Source organism: Gracilinanus agilis, chromosome 1 (assembly GCF_016433145.1).
Source record: "Gracilinanus agilis isolate LMUSP501 chromosome 1, AgileGrace, whole genome shotgun sequence".
In the NCBI taxonomy this organism is placed as follows: Eukaryota; Metazoa; Chordata; class Mammalia; order Didelphimorphia; family Didelphidae; genus Gracilinanus; species Gracilinanus agilis.
This window is the reverse complement of record NC_058130.1, coordinates 266,411,460-266,432,105: the sequence shown is the minus strand read 5'-3', so window position 1 is coordinate 266,432,105 and position 20,646 is coordinate 266,411,460.

The window sequence follows — 20,646 nt, the reverse complement described above, 5'->3', positions numbered from 1 at the left end:
AAGGAAAGGAAAGGAAAGGAAAGGAAAGGAAAGGAAAGGAAAGGAAAGGAAAGGAAAGGAAAGGAAAAGAAAATATAACTTGGAAGCATGCAGAAATACTGAGGAATAATAAAAAGCAAATCTAAATTCTCGTGGTCATCAGCTTTAAAAAAACATATAGAGTTAAATATCATTTGTGCACCTGATACATATAACAGATAAGAAAGTTATGAGAATTAAATAAAACAGTTTGACTGAGTTAAGGAAGAAATGTAAACATAACATGATAAAACTTTGGGTTCCTTCCAGCCTTCAAGAAAAGAATCATAAATTCAGCAGAAATGGGATCCTTATGTTTTTGAACCAGGGAAGTAAATAATGAAAACAAAATGTTTCACTGAGGGCAGGGAGGAGAGAGGGAAGATGGTAGTGAGATATAAAAATAGAATCCCATGACAATCTCTCTACAGTTAGATAGTACAGTTGATAGAACATAGAGACTTGGAGTCAGAAAGACCTGAGTTCAAAACATGCCACCATCACTTCTGAGCTTTGTGACGTTGGGTAAGTTGTTTAGTTTCTCTGTGATTCAGTTTCCTCATCTATAAAATTATTAATAGCACTTACTTCACAGAGCTGTTGTGAGAATCAAATGAGTTAAATACATCAAGTGCTTTGAAAATATTAAAGTTCCATTAATCCTAGTTATTATTATCTTCATCTCTAACCAAGTCAATGAAGTATGCATCAACTTCTAGTTCCAATTCTGTGATTAACTTACCTCGTTCTATATTTTAGGTTCACAGGAGAGACTATTGAATGGTGACAAAGAGGCACCTTTGGCAAGTGAGTGGGATCTTCCATTCCCAAATTCCTATACTTCAATAAATATGGTGCTACTCTCTGCACAGAAATAACAGTTCTCTCTTGCCCATCTCCAGTTTTATTTTTGTAACAATAATACATAGAATCCCTGCTTAAGGAGAGTGGACTCCCAGGAATATTTGTCCTCTCCTTCTCCCAGCTTCTAGGGCTTCTCCCAACTCTAAACTTACATATGCACAGAATGGGTTCAGGCTTGTGGGAACCTTATGCCTAAGAAAAAGAGAGAATAGGCTCTTTCTCACTGTTGAGCTCTTTACATTCCAACCCCCAAATCACTTAAGGCTTCTCTGGCTCATGTCTAGATTCTCCCCAAAGAGTGGAGTAGAAAGGTACTTGATATATAGTGCAAATCAGGTAAAGATCAATGATTTATTTCTGCCGTGTTAAAGGAATTTTCTTAATATGAGGTTCACAATACAAAGTAACAAAATCTCAAAACAGGATACAGTCAACTTGTAAATATAGTTATGATCTTCTGGGAGGTTGATACTGAAAAATATCAAAACTGGAAACATTTTATGGGGTTGCTGAATCAGCATATTTTGTCTCTCCTTTGGCTGTAGGCTTATGAGAAAGGGGCAGGCAGGTGATGTAGTGGATAGAATGCTGGTCTGCAGTTTAAAAAGACTCATCTTTGTGTCTTCAAATACAGACCCAAACACTTAAGAACTAGGTGACTATGGGTAAGTCACTTCACTCCTTTTGCCCAGTTTCCTCATCTATAAAATGGGCTGGAGAAGGAAATGGCAAACCACTCCAATGTCACACTTTTTCAGATCTATGCTAGCTCTCCTCTTTTTTTATGATTTTTTTCAATCATTATTGATATTGACTCAAAGATCACATCTTAGGTTAGGGCCTAAATTCATTAAGAACAACTAAATAATGTCTCTCACATTCTGTTTGAGCTAGCCAGAGATGCCCAGATTGAGATGCACTACTAATGAATAACAGTTTCCTACTAACCATTTTCCTACTAACAGTTTCCTACTAACCATTTTCATTCTGTCTTTTCCAATACAAGAAAGAAAGAAAGAAAGAAAGAAAGAAAGAAACAGAGGCAGGGAGGGAAAGGAAAGAAATAAAATCACAAATTAGCTATCTACTTATTGTGTTGCATTTTTACACATTTTGTTAAACATTTGCCAATTACATTTTAACAAATATTTATATAAAATAATAAATGGCTCATGTATTTGCCATCCCTACTGATTCACATAATGGTATGCTCTACCTTCACATAAGCTACCTTGTCCCCTTGAGGATAATTCCATTCTGAGGTCAATTTAGGGATTGGTGAGTCCCTCCCTGAAACCACCACATCATGAATAGACTCAGTCACATTGTTTATTTGCCTTCCAGCTCACTCCCTTGTCTCCTCATATATTCTTCTTATAATAATTTGCTCCTTTTCAACCTGGAGGGCAATATAATGACCCCTAGGTCTGTGTGGTTTCTTCCTCTTCAACTCTAAGAAGTTTATTTTAGATGAAAAGTTACAAGTTCAGTCAAAATAACTTAAGCTTCCACTTGGGAAAATTCCTAACATTTAGGCAAAGGTTGAGCACTCTGCCTTATTTTATTTACATTTATATCTACCTTTAGTTAACCCTTGGACTCTTTATGGTTGAGGCAAAATTCAGCTTACTAGAAATGTTTGAGTACAAAGCAGCAGAAAAATTTATTATACTATCTGTGAATAGACAGAAGCTGTGAGAAGAAATTAGGGAGTTGATCTTTTTTGGAGATTTCCTTCAACCCAGATCTTCTGCTCTAAGGAGCCTACAGAGCATAAAAGCTATTAGTCTGATTAACTAAGTGATTCTCAATGATTATCTTGAGAGGAAGAATGCAGTGGAATCTTAAGGCAATGCCTCTAGAATCACAACTCAGACAAATTCCTAGAGGGAATTATAGCCAAATAAGATCTGGGAGCTTGGTTTGTTAGTGTGAGTGGGAGATAGGATAAGGATGTCTCAGAATTTAAATGGGCTACATATGTGCATATCCGTATCCATTTATATGTACATGTAACCCTAACTTAAATAGTCCCTGTCATAGAGACCTGGATACTGTTACTAAATAACTAAGACCATAATATGTATCTGTTGGATTGTGGGAATTTACTATCATTGCTGGGATTATATATGGCCATGGTGGTGAACCAATGGCACGTGTGCCTCAGGAGGTACTTGGAGCTCTCTCTGTGGGTATGCATGCCAACACCCCAGCACAGAGTTCATGCTGGTTTGTTACCAGAAAACCAGAGGGGCTTGGGGCTAGGCTGCTCCCCTCCCTCTCTCCACACATGGCTGAGGCCATTTCTCACATCACCCCTCTAAAAGGTTTGCTATCACTGATATATGACATAGTGACTAAAGTCTGGGAGAATTTCTTTCCTGATAAGACTTGGGCAATTAACTGTCATCTTGTGAAAAACTGTGACTTAGATAGGTTATCTGCCATCTGGAACTTGGAACTAATTAGTTAGTGAGAAAGAAAATATTGAAATATCAGAATATGGTATATGGGAGAACAGGTGGGGAGAAGTATCTGTGACATTATGGACTGAGCTGATTGAATTCAAGTCCTGCCCTGACACACTGAATTTTTGGCCCTGAATATTCCTTGAGCACCTCAAACTCAACATGTTCAAAACTCAACTCATCATTTCCCCCCCAAAACTGGCTCTTCTCAATTTCCCTCTTTCTGTTCCTCCCAGTTACTCACATTCAAAACCTGAATCATCTTTGGTTTTTCTCTTTTCCTCATCTCACAGTTAATAAATTGATAAATTCTATTAATTTTACCTACCCAAGTCATCTCTATCCTGTTCTCCGTAATATCCCCCAACATCACTACTATCATCCCTTCTCCCATAGATCAGGCATCTAGACTATTTATTATAATATCCTCCTCCTAATTAGTCTACCTCAAGACTTTCCCATCTTGAATTCGTCTTTCATGCAGCTATCAAAATAATCTTTCTAATGCACACATCTGACTATGTCATCCCTGCTAAAAAAGCCATCAGTGACTTTCCATTGCCTCTAAGATAAAATACATACTCCTTAGCCTGACATTTTAAAATAGCTCCAAATTTGCTTTCCAAATGTATTTCATATTATTCCATACTACTCCCCTTCACATAGTCTACATTCCAGCTAAAGTAGATTATTAGCTATTCCCTGATATAGTCCTGTCCTCTCCCACCTCTTGGCACATGTACATACTATCTCCCATCCCAGGAATGTATAACCTTTATTTTTCAACCTGTTGAAACTGAAGATAATTCAGAAATCACATCTTCTCATGCATAAATTCCTACTCCTCACTCTGCTAAAAATGATCTCAAAGTTCTTTAGGGCCCTTTGTCTGGCTATCTCCTTTCCTTTGGTGGCATTCTACCTTGTATCAGACAAGTTTACAGAAGTGTAACTAAGACTAGATGGTGCAGTGGATAGTGGACTGGGCTTGGAATCAAAAAGCCTCATTTTCATATGAGTTCAAATATGGCTTCAGTTACTAGTTGTATCATCTTGGACAGGTCACTTAAATCTGTTTGCCTCAGTTCCTCATCCATAAAATGAGTTAAAGGAAGAAAATGGCAAATTATTCCAGTATCTTGACCAAAAAATCCTAGGTAGGATCACAAAGAGTTAGACACTGAATGACAACAACGAAACTAAGCTGGGCAATTAGGGCTTTATGACAAAGAATGAAAATTCAGAGGGGGTATTAATAGAATTTTTAGTTTCTCTACAGTAGCATCTAGTGAAAAAGAATAACTCTTTAAAATAGGAAGCAAATATATGACACCTTCTTCTCCCAAAGTAGCCATATCTCCAGTTATGGCCTTGGCCTGCCCTGATCTCCCATTCCCATAGCAGTTTTCAGAGGAGTAGTAGTGACCTCAAATTGTCTCAAGGTCTCTGCTACTTTCACCAACAAAACTGAAGACTTACTAAATACAAACACTGCTAATTAGAACTGCTTATTTTGCCTTTAAACTACATGTTACTATGGTGATTATATCATTTCCCCCCTTTATATTCCTGCATGCACCACAATATTTTTATATATAAGCACTTCATAAATTTTTATTGTTTGTCACAACTGCAAGAATGCTGAACTTGGAGTCAGAGGTACCATATTTGAAACTAGCTGTGTGATGATGAGAAAGGCACTTAACCTTTTTGGGTCTCAGTTTACTCATCTATAAAATGAAAAAGTTGGGCTAGAAGACTTTTAAGGTTCCTTCCAGCTTCTTTCAGTTCCTTCCAGATCTATGAGCCTATCAGTTACAATCTTATGAATTGAATTGAATTAAGGTAAGTGATTTGTAGCCCACAAAAAAAAATAAATGGCTTGTCTGAGGTCACATGAAAAAACCTAAATTCTTTCTTTTTTTAATCCATTAAATATCATTATCTTCAAATAATAATCATTAAATTTATTGAACAACCTCAACTTGCAACCATTACTTAAAACACACAGTTTACAAAGCTTACATTCTATCTGAGACAGAAGTGAATAAGAGGCAATGGGTGCGGGTAAAAAAAAATATGCTCTCCTGTTACAAAGAATCCATTAGTTCTGACCACACTGAATAGCAAATGATTAGAAAATAAGGGGTTTTTTCCCAAGTGTTTTGTCTTATACTTCAAAGCCATATGAAACTAAAGTATTTGGGGTAATAGTCACAACAAAACTAGCTACATTTCAACTCATTATTTCAGGCTCCACATACCCCCAGACACTTTGGGTTTCTTGGATAGGCACTGATTTTTCCAGATGGAATGTGAAAGTTTTGTTCTTACTTCCAAACCTAATGGTCTTGTCAGCTGGGTACATTTCTAGCCCTCTTGTCTAGGTTTGGATTAAATATCACAAAGCCTTCCCCCAACCCATGGAGATTATAGTATGGGTTCTTAACTAAAACGCTGATAAAACCATGGAACTTCCTTGAATCCTGGACAATGCAAATAAGCTTGAATATATTGGGCTCATTAGCCCCTCTGCTGTCAGGTTTTGAATGAGACTGAAACCCAAAGGCCCCGGTGATGGACACTAAAGCCCCCAAAAGGGATCCACAAAACGTAGGCTGGCTCCAAATACCAAATCATGCATATGCATAATAAATGGGAAAGTTTCCTTCCCAGGGTGAATTGCACTTGAGAGAGATATGTTTTGCTTGAGCTCCAACGTTTCTCTTTATTATGTACATGGAGGGGATGTTCGTACCCAGGAGACTAGGTTGTAATATCAACACTGTAAGCATAACATAGGTTTTAAGCAGCATTTTTATTGTGTCTTTTGCCTTGAAGGGTAATTCTAGGAGGGAAACACAAGTAATGAGGGCTAATCCATTGAACAGAAGCAAAGTTGCCTTTATTCTGTGTGGCATTTTGAGCTAGTTGGAGATGATGGGCTTTAGTGCCTGAACACTGAAACGATTTCATGTTTTGGTGTGACATTGGCAGAATCTGGATTGTGCCCATTGATCTTCCTCCATCCTGTAACAGTAGCAAGGGACATCAGGGTGCTCTGTCAGTAAAATGAAAAGGTATTTTCCTATCACTTTCTCTTATTGTTTTTTGGTCATTTCAGTTGGGTCCAATTCTTTGTGATCTTATTTGGGATTTTCTTGGCCAAGATACCAAAGTGCTTTGCCATTTTATTCTTTAGCTCATTTTATAGATCAGGAAACTGAGGGTCACCCAGCTAGTAAATGTCTGAGGCCAGATTTGAACGTAGGAAGATTCATCTTCCTGACTTCAGACCCTGAACTCTTTCCAATGCATCACCTAATTTCCCCTTCTTTCTCTTTACAAAGGAGTAAATGAGCTCTTTGGGAGTGAAATAAAATGTCTGCTTAATCAAATAGAACAATAATACTTGGAGAGTACATTCTTAGCAGTCCCTGGGGGCAGAGAGACTGGGAAACAAGGGACATATTGAGGCAAAGGAGTTGCTTCCCAGTATGTCTTTGACTGCAGGGTGATCTCCCATCTGCCATTCAAAAGGTTTCATCACGTTTCTCATCCATGTTGTTCATGATTCATTTCTGAAGTTTTGCACTTTATTCAGCATCTTAGCTTAGAGGTTTCTCAGTGAATTAGGAGTAACAACTTGCTCTACATACCCAATACTCATTCTCACAGGTTTATTTTTCAGAAAACTATTCTGAGTTGAGGAAATTAGTGATGTTAAAAGTTATTTAACATGCTTTTGTTCTCTTCTAATTAAACAAATAAATGCCCTATGAAGCATCTTAAGTAAAATAGACATATACCTATTTAAATAGGACGGAGAATAAATTAAATCTATAATATGTAAAATGTATAGACAGGAACAAAATCTGAAGGAATCATTTTTTAATTATATACATTCTTTAGTTTGGTTCCACTTGAAATTTCAAGGTTATTTTTTTCCTGGCTTCTAAATATAGATGTTTTTCCTTTAATGTTTAATAGAGTTTTGAGAATAAAAATATTAGAACAGCATAAAATAAGTTGTGCACAATTGCCAATGAAGTGGAAGAATTTAAATTTAAGCTATATTAACTTTAGAGCTCTGAATTTTCTTTGTATTTTATTACTGTTTCAATTCTCATAGGCATTTTAGAAACCACAATATTTTCAAAAAAAGTAACCACTGAACAAATTAAATTAAAATGCCAAACTCAATTAATAGAAAGTTCCTACATCATGTTTCTTTGTATCCACAAGTTCTAATATGTCTTGATGTCACAGAATCTCAGATTTGGCATATTGTTTAGTTGTTTTTCAAACGTGTTTGACTCTTCATGACAACATTTGGAGTCTTCTTGGCAAAGATATTAGAATGGTTTGTCCTTTCTTCTCTAACTCATTTTACAGACAAGGAAATTAAGGCAAATAAGATTAAGTCAATTACCCAGGGTCTCACAAATAGTAATTATCTGAGACCAGATTTGAACTCGTTAAGATTTCTTCCTGACTTCAGGTCTAGCACTCTATCACTTAGCTGACCACTTAGCTGAACACTTAAGTCTACTCTAATCAATATTTGAAAGAAATGAGGAAATAAATTATTTCAAAAGGACATGTAGGGACATGAACTGATGCAGAGTGAAGTGTACAAAACAAAAAGAAGAATTTATACTATAGCATAAATGTTAGAAAAATGAATAATTTTGAAGATTCTTATAAACTAACAAGGAATGAAATGAGGAGAACCAGGGGAAAAATTTTTATTTAAAAGAACAGTGTAAAAATAAGCAACTTTAAAAGCTGAAAGTACTCAATACAGTGACTGTTCATGATTCCAGAGGAATGTTGATGGAGGATATTTTCTGGTCAAAAGAGAGGTGATGAATTTAGCATGAGATTTAGAATTACATGCACACATACATGCACATACAGACATACATTTCTATACAGTCATCATGGGGGATTGGGAGGTTGATTTTTTTGCTTCACTATGCATATTTGTTTATAAGAAATTTGCATTTCTTTTCTTTTTGATGAAGTGGTAGGGAGGAGGTTGGAATGAGAATAAATTGATTTCTGTTCATTTAAAAAATAAAGAGGTCAGGGTGTTGTAGCTTTTAAAAGCTGTAATCACGTTCAGATAAAATCATTATTATTAATTAATTTTACTTAATTGTCTTTGTTTTAATAAACTTCTCATAAAGTGAGAGCAATGTGTAAAAGTATGTAGTTTAAAAAACCATCAAAAAGACTATAAATGACAAAAAAAATTTATAACATTTATAACAATTTTAATACTTTCTACAACATGATGGATTGGAGTTGGGAAACCAGTAAGAAGGTGTTGTAATAAATTTTGTTCCAGATATAGCAAGTCCAAATATGGACCACTGGAAATGTCCAGTAGGTGATATGATGAACACTCAGGGAAAAGCTAATTTGCATAAAGATAGTAAATCAACTCATGGGAACTGATAACATCACCTAGAAAGAGAGGAAAGAAGAAGGCCCAAGATCAAGCCTTGGGTAGCTTCCGGGGTTAGGAGGGACAGAGACTTACTTGTAAAAAAAGTTAGACAAGTATAGTTGTAGTCTGTTAAAATGGGCCAGACAAGTAGCAAAGAGGGCCTTCTTTTAGTTTCTAGCACATAGTCTTTTTGAGGGGGAATAAAGATATTTTATTTTACCAATTACATGTAAATTTTTCACATAAGTTTTCTGAAGTAGTATGATCCAAATTGTCTCCCTCCCTCCCTTCCTTCTACCTTCCCAGAGATGGCAAGCAATTTGATCTGGGTTACACATGTGTCGTCATGAAAAACATATTTTCATATTGCTCATTTTTGTAAGAAAATAATCATATAAAACCATAACCCCAAAATAAACCCCCCAAAAAAACTAAAGTAAAAAAAGTATGATTTGATCTGCATTCCAACTCCAGCAGTCCTTTCTCTGAATGTGGATAGCATTCTTTACCAAACAATTCTTTTAGAATTGTTCTGAATCATTGTATTGCTGAGAGTAGCCAAGTTTTTCAGTTGATCAGTCTACAATATTTCTGTTACTGTGTATGGTGTTCTGGTTCTGTGTATTTCACTCTGCATCAGCTCATGTAGGTCTTTCCAGTACATAGCTAGTGTTTAAAAAATACTTCATCTATCTACCCAGTCATTCACCTTCCTTCCTATCAACTTTCTATCAGCTTTCAACTTCCTTCCTTGCTTCCTTCCATTCTTTATTTCTTTCTCTCTCTTTTCTAAATTTTTTTATCATGTGAGTGAGAGATGCTGTAAAGACAGAATCAATCAGACTCAGAAAATAGTTGAAGGAGGGGATAGGAATGGAGGATTCCAAGATGACTCAGATCATGAACCTTATTGACAAGAAAAATGAGTGTCCTTGTTAGAAATAGGGAAGATAAGATTTGTTCATTATTATATCATCCCAACTCTATTCAACCCCTAGCATAATCTCTGTTCCCTCAAGAAAGGCTTTGCTTTGTTTACTTATTGGAATATAAATTTAAAAGTGGGGAATTGCTTTTTCTTCTCTATGGCTCATTGTTATAATGAGTTATTACTACACACACACACACACACACACACACACACACACACGATCTACCTTTCTTTCTTAACATCTCCCCATTGCCTTGTTTGGATGCTCTTCATCTGTAATGACCCACTCCTAGAAATATTAATTCAAAATTCTCCTCTGTTCCCCTTTACTTTTTAACCGCCATTTCAAAGTTTACCCATAAAAAGATTTTTCTTAGTTCTATTGACACTCAAGCAAGATGAGAGTTAAAAAAAAAGGAACACTACATTCTGAAAACATGTAACCATTGATACCTCTGTTTAATCTTTTTTGGCTATATAGACTGGTTTACTTTTCTTAAGATTCTCTTGTTTGATGGATTTAAGCTTTTTTATTTGGAAGACCTATTTCTAGTATGGTCATTCAATAAAATTGAGGACTTCAAAGCATTCATAAAGAAAAAACTGGACTTAAACAGAGAGTTTGCTGCCCAAGCACAGAACTCAAGAGAATCACCATAAGGTAATTAAGAGAGGGGAATATTTGGAGGTGGGGAATCTTTTCTTTAAGGAACCCACTAAGTTCAATTGATTTGTATCCCTAGAAGAAAAGAAGATATTGGCAAATATTAAAAATTGTTATCACCAACAAGGTAACTAGAAGTTTACATAAAGGGAACAATGACAAACTGTATAGGATGAAATGTCAAGATATATACATATATATGTATGTATGTATGTATAAATATATATAAAACTAGAGGGGGAAAAAAGAAGGTAATATTAAGAAAAATGGGAAAACAAACAAAATGGAGTAAATTTATATTCCATAAAGAAGTGTGTGGGGCCAACAGGGAAGAATAATAATACACTGGAAGGGTAAAGAGGTTGGAGAGAGGAAATATTTAATACTTAAGTGCATTGAAATCAACTTAAAGAGGTAAGAACAATCAGATCCATTGGGGCAGAAAGTTGATTCGCACCCTATAGAGAAGCAGAAGGGTAAAAAAACAACTGGTGGAGAGGGAAGTAACACTAGAAGGGAGAGGGCAGGGAGGGGAGGTAGCATAAAAAAATCCTAAAGAAGAATAAGAGGGGAATAAGAAGGAAGAGAGGAGAAAGGGAAGTACAATAAGGGAGGGGATTAGGGAAACTGATTAAAAACAAAACATTGGTATAGAAGGAAATAGTGAAAGAAGAAAGGACAGGACAAGGAGAGAGAATCAAATGTCTGGGAATACACAGTTGATAATTATAACTCTCAATGTGAATGGGATGAACTCGCCCATAAAACAAAAGCAAATAGCAGAGATTAGAAACCAAAATCCTACCATATGTTGTCTACAAGAAACACACATGAGACAGGCAGACATACATAGAGTAAAAATGAAAGAATGGAGAAAAAAATCTATTGGGCTTCAAATGAGAAAAAGAAGGCAGGGTTGCCATCATAATCTCTGACAGAGCCAAAGTAAAAATAGATCTGGTTAAAAGAGGTAGGGAAGGTAATTACATCCTAATAAAAGGCAGTATAAACAATGAAGAAATAGCGGCAGTACTCAACATGTATGGACCAAACGGTTTAGCATCCAAATTTCTAAAGGAGAAGCTAGTAGAGCTCAAGGATGAAATAGATAGCAAAACTATACTAGTGGGGGACCTCAACCTTCCCCTATCAGATCTAAATAAATCAAAACAAAAAATAAATAAGAAAGGTAAGAATGAAATTCTAGAATTACTAGAGATAATAGATATATGGAGAAAAATAAATAGGGACAAAAAGGAATCATCTTCTTTTCAGCAGCACATGGAACATTCACAAAGATGGACCATGTAATAGGGCATAGAAACATGGCAAACAAATGAAAAAAGCAGAAATAATAAATGCAAAAACTAATTGGAAATTAAATAATATGATTCTCCAAAATAATTTAGTGAAAGAATAAGTCATAGAAATAATTAATAATTTCATTGAAGACAATGGCAATGATGAGACTTCTTACCAAAACCTACAGGATGCAGACAAAGCAGTTCTAAGGGGAAAATTTATAACACTGAGTGCATATATTAACAAATCAGGGAGGGCAGGGATGAATGAATTGGGCATGCAACTTAAAAAACTAGAAAATGAACAAATTAAAAATACCCAGATGAAAACTAAATTAGAAATACTAAAAATCAAAGGAGAAATTAATAAAATTGAAAGTAAAAGAACTATTGAATTGATAAATAAGACTAGAAGCTGGTATTTTGAAAAAAACAGATAAAATCGTCAAAGTACTGGTAAATCTAATTTAAAAAAAGGAAAAAAGAAAACCAAATTAACAGTATCAAAGATGAAAAGTGAGACCTCACCTCTGATGAAGAGGAAATTAAGGCAATCATTAAAAACTATTTTGCCCAATTATATAGCAATAAATATGGCAATCTAGGTGCTATGGATGAATATTTACAAAAATATAAATTGCCTAGATTAACAGCAGAAGAAATAGAATACTTAAATAATCCAATATCAGAAAAAGAAACTGAACAAGTCATCAAAGAACTCCCTAAGAAAAAACTGTCAGGGCCTGATGGATTCACAAGTGAATTCTATCAAACATTCAAAGAACAGCTAATCCCAATACTATACAAATTATTCTATATAATAAGCAAAGGAGTCCTACCAAATTCCTTGTATGACACAAATATGGTACTGATTCCAAAGCCAAGTAGATCAAAAACAGAAAAAGAAAACTACAGACCAATCTCCCTAATAGATGCAAAAATCTTAAATAGAATACTAACAAAAAGACTCCAGCAAGTGATCAAGAAGGTTATACATCATGATCAGGTGGGATTTATACCAGGTATGCAAGGATGGTTCAACATTAGGAAAACCATCCACATAATTGACTATATCAACAAGCTAACAAACAAAAATCACATGGAAGACGTATTTCTCTGCCTTTTTTGTCTTTAAGTCTCCACTAAATCCCCACCTTCTATAGGAAGAGAAAAGGAAATGATGATCCCCTAAGAAAACCCATGTGGGGGGCATAAAGAATAAAAATTGAACCACAAAATTCTTTTATTACATCTTTTGGATTAATTAGCTTTCTTACCAGTCACTTAGCTGTTTTTATTCTGTGAGGTTTTGTGAGTGTGCATGTGAATGTATAGGTATTGTTCTTAATTTCTTTTTGGTGTATATCTTCTTTCTATTTTGAGTTGAGGAAGGGGAGCTGGGCTTAGGGATGATGTCTCAATAAGCCATCTTGCCTGAAGTCCTGAATAACATTTTTCTTGGGTTATGTAAAGCTTATGAAAACAGGAAACAAGGCACATTAGAACACTATTTTAGAGGCAACACTTTAAAATAGACTGAAATACAAATCAAGACTATGAAAAAAGATACATGAAGATGACTTAAAAGGGTTGGGGTTCAGAAGTGCCTTGGTCAAAAGCCAGGGAGAAAATAAGTGAACTGGAATAGAATGATAACCAAAGTTAAGAAAAAAGACATGACATTAAAAAATGTGTATAGTGTTCTAACTAATAATGATGGGGAAAATCAAGTTATTTATCATATTTATGTGAGTCCTGTATCTTTGTTAAATATAAACCATTCTTTCAATGAGAAGTCTTCAATCTTCAAATCAGTACAGTTTCATCCATAAGATACAACTAGATCTATTTATTTACAGATATTCATGGAGAACTGATGTCATTTTTCAACTTTTATCTTTTAAATTTTGATAAATTAGTCTATTAGCCATATTTTTATATTTTTCTCAAAATGGAAAGGAATAAATTAGATGATCTCTACGTTCTTTTCCAGTTCTAATGATATAGTCAGTTGGGATTTTTTCCCCTTACAGTGAAAGGACAGGGAGGGCATATCTGTATATTTCCTTGCTAAATAATAATATGTCAACAGTCAATTGATTTCAACAATCAACAGTAAATAAACACTAAGTGCCTACAACATGCTAGGCACTATGCTAAGAACTGGAGGGGGGAAAGAAGCAAAAGACAATCCCTATCCTCAAGAAGTTTACAATCTAATTACAATTTATCTCTAAATCAACTAAACCCAGAGCTCTACCACAGTTCAGATTAAAATGGAGGAAAGTCCTTGTCTAACAAGAGCTATTTATGCCTATATATAAATATATATATGAAATCCCTTACTCTCCTATAACTAGATAAATATAAAAATTAGTGAATATATGATATGTTCCCCATGAAATAAACAAAGATATAATTATTTGCAATATTTTAGCTGCTGGAAAAGCTATAGCCAGGATAATCTCAAATGCTGACTGTATCTCCAGCTCATTTCGCTTTAGAGAACACAGGCTCATTCCATTTAGTTTGCTCAATCTAAATAATAATGTCTCTCCAAAAGAATCCTCTTCATTATCTTCTCAAGATAAAGGTGACATAAAGAAAGAAGATATTTTCGTTTTTTTCCCCTCTTTTCTCCTCAGTCTCTCCCTAGACATAACAGGAAATCTGTATTTTCCGCTTCTCTCCGGCCATAGCTCTTAACAATATCTTTTTCAGACTCATAAAATCCTGTTTCTTCATAAAATAGCAACTAGTACTCCAGCCACTGAGCTGCTGAGAACTCAATAGCTACTCCTAAAGCCTATTCTCTTTTCAAAACTCATCCCTTTTCTGGCCACCTTTTCCCACTACCAGCTTTCACAGGCAATTTCTACTTAAGCAAAGGAATTATACTAAAATAAACAGAATGTCCACTCTTTCTTCTCTTCACTGATACCTGCTTCTTGCTGAATCTAAGAATTATATTCACATAAGAATTCAGTAGAGAAATGGCAGGAAATCCCTCACTACTGTCCAGGATTCTCCTGAAGAATATGATAAAAAGAAATAATTGAAGGTGTTTAAGAAGAAATTTGCCATCAATGCTACTGTAACTGAGGACCCCAAATATGAAGAGGTAATACAGCTATCGGGAAACTAGTGTAAGAATATATTCCATTTCCTCATTTAGATTTGATTGGCTAAACATGGCCAGCAAAAGGTTTTAAGTGCTTGTTTTCCTTGTAATGAGTAGAAAAATTCCCTTCTGTCCCTTGTCACAAATTTTAAAACCTCACAGCTTGTGTAATGTAATCATTTGGGGTATACTGTTTAACTTGGACTAGTAGAACTCATTCATGTCATAAACTGAAATGATCCATGCTGTCTAGTCTTTTCAATCCCTCACTTAAACAGAAGTAAAACCTAGCAGTGTCTAGCATATAACAGTAATAATCTGATGTTTCAGTTAAATCCAAAGCTCTGGCAGCATGTCAGAGCATGTCTGTTCAGAGGCTGCTTTGTGCTCCCTCTGCAGAGCTCCCAGCCCATTTAAGAGGCCACTCACTACCCAAAGGCAGCTAGATAGCTCAGTGGATTGAGAGCCAGGCCTGAAGAAGAAAGGAAGACCTTGGTTCAAATCTGGCCTCAGACACTTCCTAGTTGTGTGACCCTAGGAAGGTCATTTAACCCTCATTGCTGATGCTCAGAAAAGAGGTGAGGTTAAGATGACCAGTACCCAATTGTACCCCCAAAATATAATTAAGTAACATAACAGAGATGCCCCACTATCTAACATCTGACCAGAGAGGAGTTCCATTTAAGATAAAGGGCAGGAAATTTCATTTCTTATTTTGTACCAGGTTCTAGTGTTGTCTAACCAGACATTTTAATAGTTTCCCACTTCTATGGAATGTGAAAGTGGAGAATCCCATACTATGAGAACTAACTTTCATCCAAGTTTAAGTTTGGACAAGAGAGCAAATTTTGAATTAATGCATCAAAACAGACATGTTCAGTGTTTACAAGGTACTACAGGCAACTGTCCAGTGCCATGTGAAGTAATAGACTGGTTTTGTTTTGATGATGGTGGTGGTCATGGTAGGGGTTGTTTTAGTTTTAATATTATGTATTATATTTAATATCTTGTTTAAATAAAACCATTTTCCAGAAACAAAGAGTAGAACTTAAGAGTTCTCAAAAGAAAAGAACTGCTTTTCACCTTCTTTCTCTGGCTTCTCCACAAGCTCCTCATTAATTTCTCACACATCAAAGTTAAATACACAATTTCTCTCTAACTCCTTTAGCTACTCTTCCTCTTCAATACAGAGTAACAGTTACTATAGCATATGTAAGAAAGACTTTCAAAACAGGAGCAACAAATATAAATGGAAAGACCAACTGTAGTCTCTCAAATTGTATAAATGTAATGAACTGTCCCAAAGAAGAGATGAGAAAATTCACTTCCTTTCCTTCTTTGTATAAGTGAGAGACTATGCATATGGAACTTAGCATTTCCTGTTAGGCTCAGTTGATGAGTTGGTTAATTTTCCTGAAATGATTTTTTCTCTTTTTTTTATTCTTTGTTATGAAGTGTGGCTTATAATAAAGTGGAGAGGGAGAAATATATCTAGAAATATAGGCAATATAAAGGCAAAAGATCAATAAAAGATATCAATAAAAGTATTATTTTTTAAGGGAAAATGGGCAAAAAATTTGGGGGTCAATAATAAAGCCCAGCAATGTTGGTTGCCTGAGCAATCTGCTTTTATTATCTCATGTTCTTGTGGATCCATATTCTATAAATAAGACAGATCCAAAATTGGAAAGGGCCCAGTATCTCCTCCCAAAAACAAAAATGCAATAACTTGCAAAGGAAAATTTACCCTAGAGCAATGGAAAAAAGAACAGACCTCTTACTCAAAAGAGAGGAAAACTAATACTATCACACCAAGAAAATGATTCTGGATGAGACATTAGTTGCAGACTGTTGTAATATTTCTTGGAAAAGTATCTGCAAAATAGATCTGTATTATTCTTTATTGCAAACTGCAAGAAACTCTTCCACCCAAAAATTAACCACATCTTGATGCCTGCTTCAAAACAATAATTGTCTACCAGATTCCTCAATAAAAATAGACATTTTGGTGTCAGTGAATCTGCAGTCACATGCACATAATTGTTCCTCCAGCATTATAGATCAAAACGTGTCCATGCCTCCTTACATAATCATAAGAAATTAAAAATCTAGCTTTTCCTGGACCTTTGTCACTTCTCATGATTTCATGCTTTATAAGCTAATCTCATGGAAGAAACAGAGTCATTTGACTCCATGTTTGACCTAATATTTTAATTTCTACCTTTGAGGAGGTTAAGGGACTGCCTGGTATGATGATCCTATTAGTTCAGACTCAATGTCATTATGAAATAAGGAACTTTTTACTTACTGGAAAGGCAACAAAAGTAGATTTACTTAAATCTGACATAGCAAGGATATGAAACTAGGATATAATGATATCTAACTTCTCTGGGCATTTCCTCCCTTATCTCTATAAGGAAATGCAGATCTGGTCAGCAAGGCAAAGTGAGGAGACACTTGGGAATCTTCTGATTTCCACCAAGACTCCAAGGTCCCACCAAGGGTGAGACCAATTCATGAATCCACAAGATCAGGAAACTACATCAACATAACCTTAAATTACCAGGAAAGAGTTTGAGCCTAACCCACAGGTCAATAAAGCCTTGCCTTTGTTGATTTTTCCTAATTCCATGGTTGAAGAGATAGAAAGGAAAAAACAAGGAACTCTGGTAGATATTGTTTTTACCACAGTTCCTTAATTTTGAGTGCCAATTAAACTATAAGAAATAAAGCTTTTTAAAGTAATTCATGACACCCCATTTGGGGGTTTCTTGGCAAAGATGCTGAAATTGTTTCCTATTTCCTTCTCCAGTTTACTGACAGGTGAGGAAACTGAAGCAACAGGGTTAAATGACTTGCCTTTACCAATTTAGTAAAAATTGTTAGGAAAAGTAGAAGGCAGCCTGGCAGAAATTAAATAAAGACCAATATTTATAGCATTTACCAAGATAAGATCAAAATGGATACATGACCTAGATAGTAAGGAATATATCATAGGAAAATTAGAAGAATAAGGAACATATTAACCTTCAGATTTATGGATATAAGAACTTATGGATAAAAAAGGGATAAAAAGCATCATGAGATAAAAACAGATAATTTTGAATACATTAAGTTGAAATTTTGTTTTGTATAAATAAAACTAATGCAGATAAGATTAGAAGAAAAGCAGTAAGTTGGGAGAAAAAGTTTTATATTTTTTCAGATAGAGGTCTCATATCTATAATATAGAGATAAGTTTGCCAAATGTATAAGAATACAAGCCATTCCCCAAATGAAAAAAAGATATGAATGGACAGTTTTTGGATGAAGAAATTAAAGGTATACATTATATGAAAAAATGCTCTAAACATTGATTAGAGAAATGTAAATCAAAACAACTGAGAAATAATCTTGCATCTATCAGATTGACTAAAAGGATAAAGGGGTAAAATGACAAAAATTGAAGAGGATGTAGAAAAATGGAAACACTAATACACTATTGATGGAACTGTGAACTAATCCAAACACTTTGCAAAGTAATCTCTAATTATGCTCATAGTGTTATAGAACTGTGTATACCTTTTAACCTAGCAATGCCACTATTAGATTTGTTTCCTAAGATGATCAGAGAAGAAGGAAAAGAACCTATATGTTCTAAAATATTTATAACATCTCCCTTTGGGGTGGCAAAGAACTAGAAACTGAAGGGATACCCATTAATTTGGAGGCAAAGCAAGTTGTGGTATATGACTGTGATGGAATACTCTCATACTGTAAGAAATGACAAGCAGGATAATTAAAAAAACAAAGATGGAAAGACCTACATGAAATTATGAAGAATGAAATGAGCAGAGCCAAGGGGAAATTGTATACAGTAACAAAAACTTCATTTGAAGAATGACTTATGTATGCCTCTAGAAAAAGAACTGATAAATAGAAATAAGGAAGACATAGTTTTATATATACATATATCTTTTTGTCATATTATACTTCTTTTAGCACAGGAAGGAGATAAAGAGAGGAAGTTGCCTAGGAATTTGAATGTGACAAACAAAAAAATTAATTTTTAGAAAAATTTTAATTCTAAGAAAGGAAAAACTTGTACATGTATAAAGACTTTCTTCAAGATAGCAGAATGAGTGGAAGGAAACAGTACACCCCAACTCTGAAATAATTACCAAGCAAGGAAGAGAGATAGACAGACAGACAGACACAGACACAGAAACACAGAGACAGACAGAAACAGAAAGAGACAGAGACAGAGACAGAGACAGAGACAGAGACAGAGAGAGACCAGAAAGGGAAATGATCCAAAAATCCAAGGAAAAATTATAGCATTTCATCATTTCAGGTTCTCACAAAGAGGCAATCAGAAGTCTTTGGGAATTAGGGAAGTTGTCAGGCTAGAAAAGCAGTACAAAGAAGCCTTCCAGTGATGGGATGGAAAACCTGCAGTACACAGCTGTGTGCCACAAGGAGAGAGATGCAAGGACATGGGATCCTGCAGCTGTGTTGCTCTGACCCTAACTCAGGGTCAGAAGCTTGAAGAACTAGAATTAGGCAGGAAAGGGCAACAATCAGAGGGGGCTCCCTGAATCAGATCTAGTCTGAACTGTGCCACCTGCAGTAGAATGCTAGGGCCCTGGCTGGAGCTACTCCTGAGATCCTTGAAAAACTGTGCTCATTAACTGGATCTCACATAACACAGATTACTACCAAAAGGCATCATCATTTCTTCCACAAATGGGATAATAAGAGCACCTATCTCCCAGGTTGTTGTGAGGATAGGATAATATTTGCAAAGCACTTTGCAAACTTTAAAATGCTATACAAAAGTTATTATCATTATTAACATAATTATTATTGTTATTTTACATGATCATAGAATCTATCCTCTATACAAAGTATGAAGTAAGGATGCAAGGCTTGAAAAATGAGTAAACATAAGAAAATATAGAGAATAAAGAAATATGATGATTCCAAGATACTAAAAATACATATTTAAGTAACAGATAAAGAAAAAATAGATAAATTCAAGATAATCTTAGAGGGGAAAAGCACAAATATAAGAGAGGATCAAGAAAGTTCACTTGTAGAAGATTGTACTTGAGCTACCTTAAAGAAAATGAGGCATCCCACATGAATGAGCTAAAGGAGGTGAGTATTCCCGTTGTAGGGAACTATCAGTGCCAAAACACAGAAAGAGGAAATGGAATGTTGTGTAAGGAAGTTGGTCAGTATGACTGAACCTTAGAGTGTGTGATGGAAGGGAGGGGAAAGATCTTTAAATCCAAACAAAGGAGTTTGTATTTGTTCCTAAAAGTTATATAGAGTTACTGGGGTTTACTGAGTAGGGAATGGGGCAGCTGGGTGGCTCAGTGGATTGAGAGCCAGGCCTAGAGACTGAAGGTCCTAGGTTCAAGTCCGGCCTCGGACACTTCCAGCTGTGTGACCTTGGGCAAGTCACTTGACCCCAATTGCCCACCCTTACCACTCCTGGACCAAGGACGGTCCCTAGCCCAGATGAAAAAGGAGGAGGGTTGGGCGTGGGGCTAGCAACCCCACCCTGTAAAAACTACATCTGCTAAAGAAACTGCAACCTAAAGTAGGGGCAGCTGGGCTAGCTCAGTGGATTGAGAGCCAGGCCTAGAGACGAAAGGTCCTAGGTTCAAACCCGGCTCAGACACTTCCCAGCTGGGCGACCCTGAGCGACTGTGTGACCCATTGCCTACAGATTGTGGCCCTATGCTCCTAGAATGGAGTCCCAGGATAAAAAAAAAAAACTGAGTAGGGAGGTGATATGTCATATGAGCACTTTGAGAAAATCACTTTGGTAACTCCA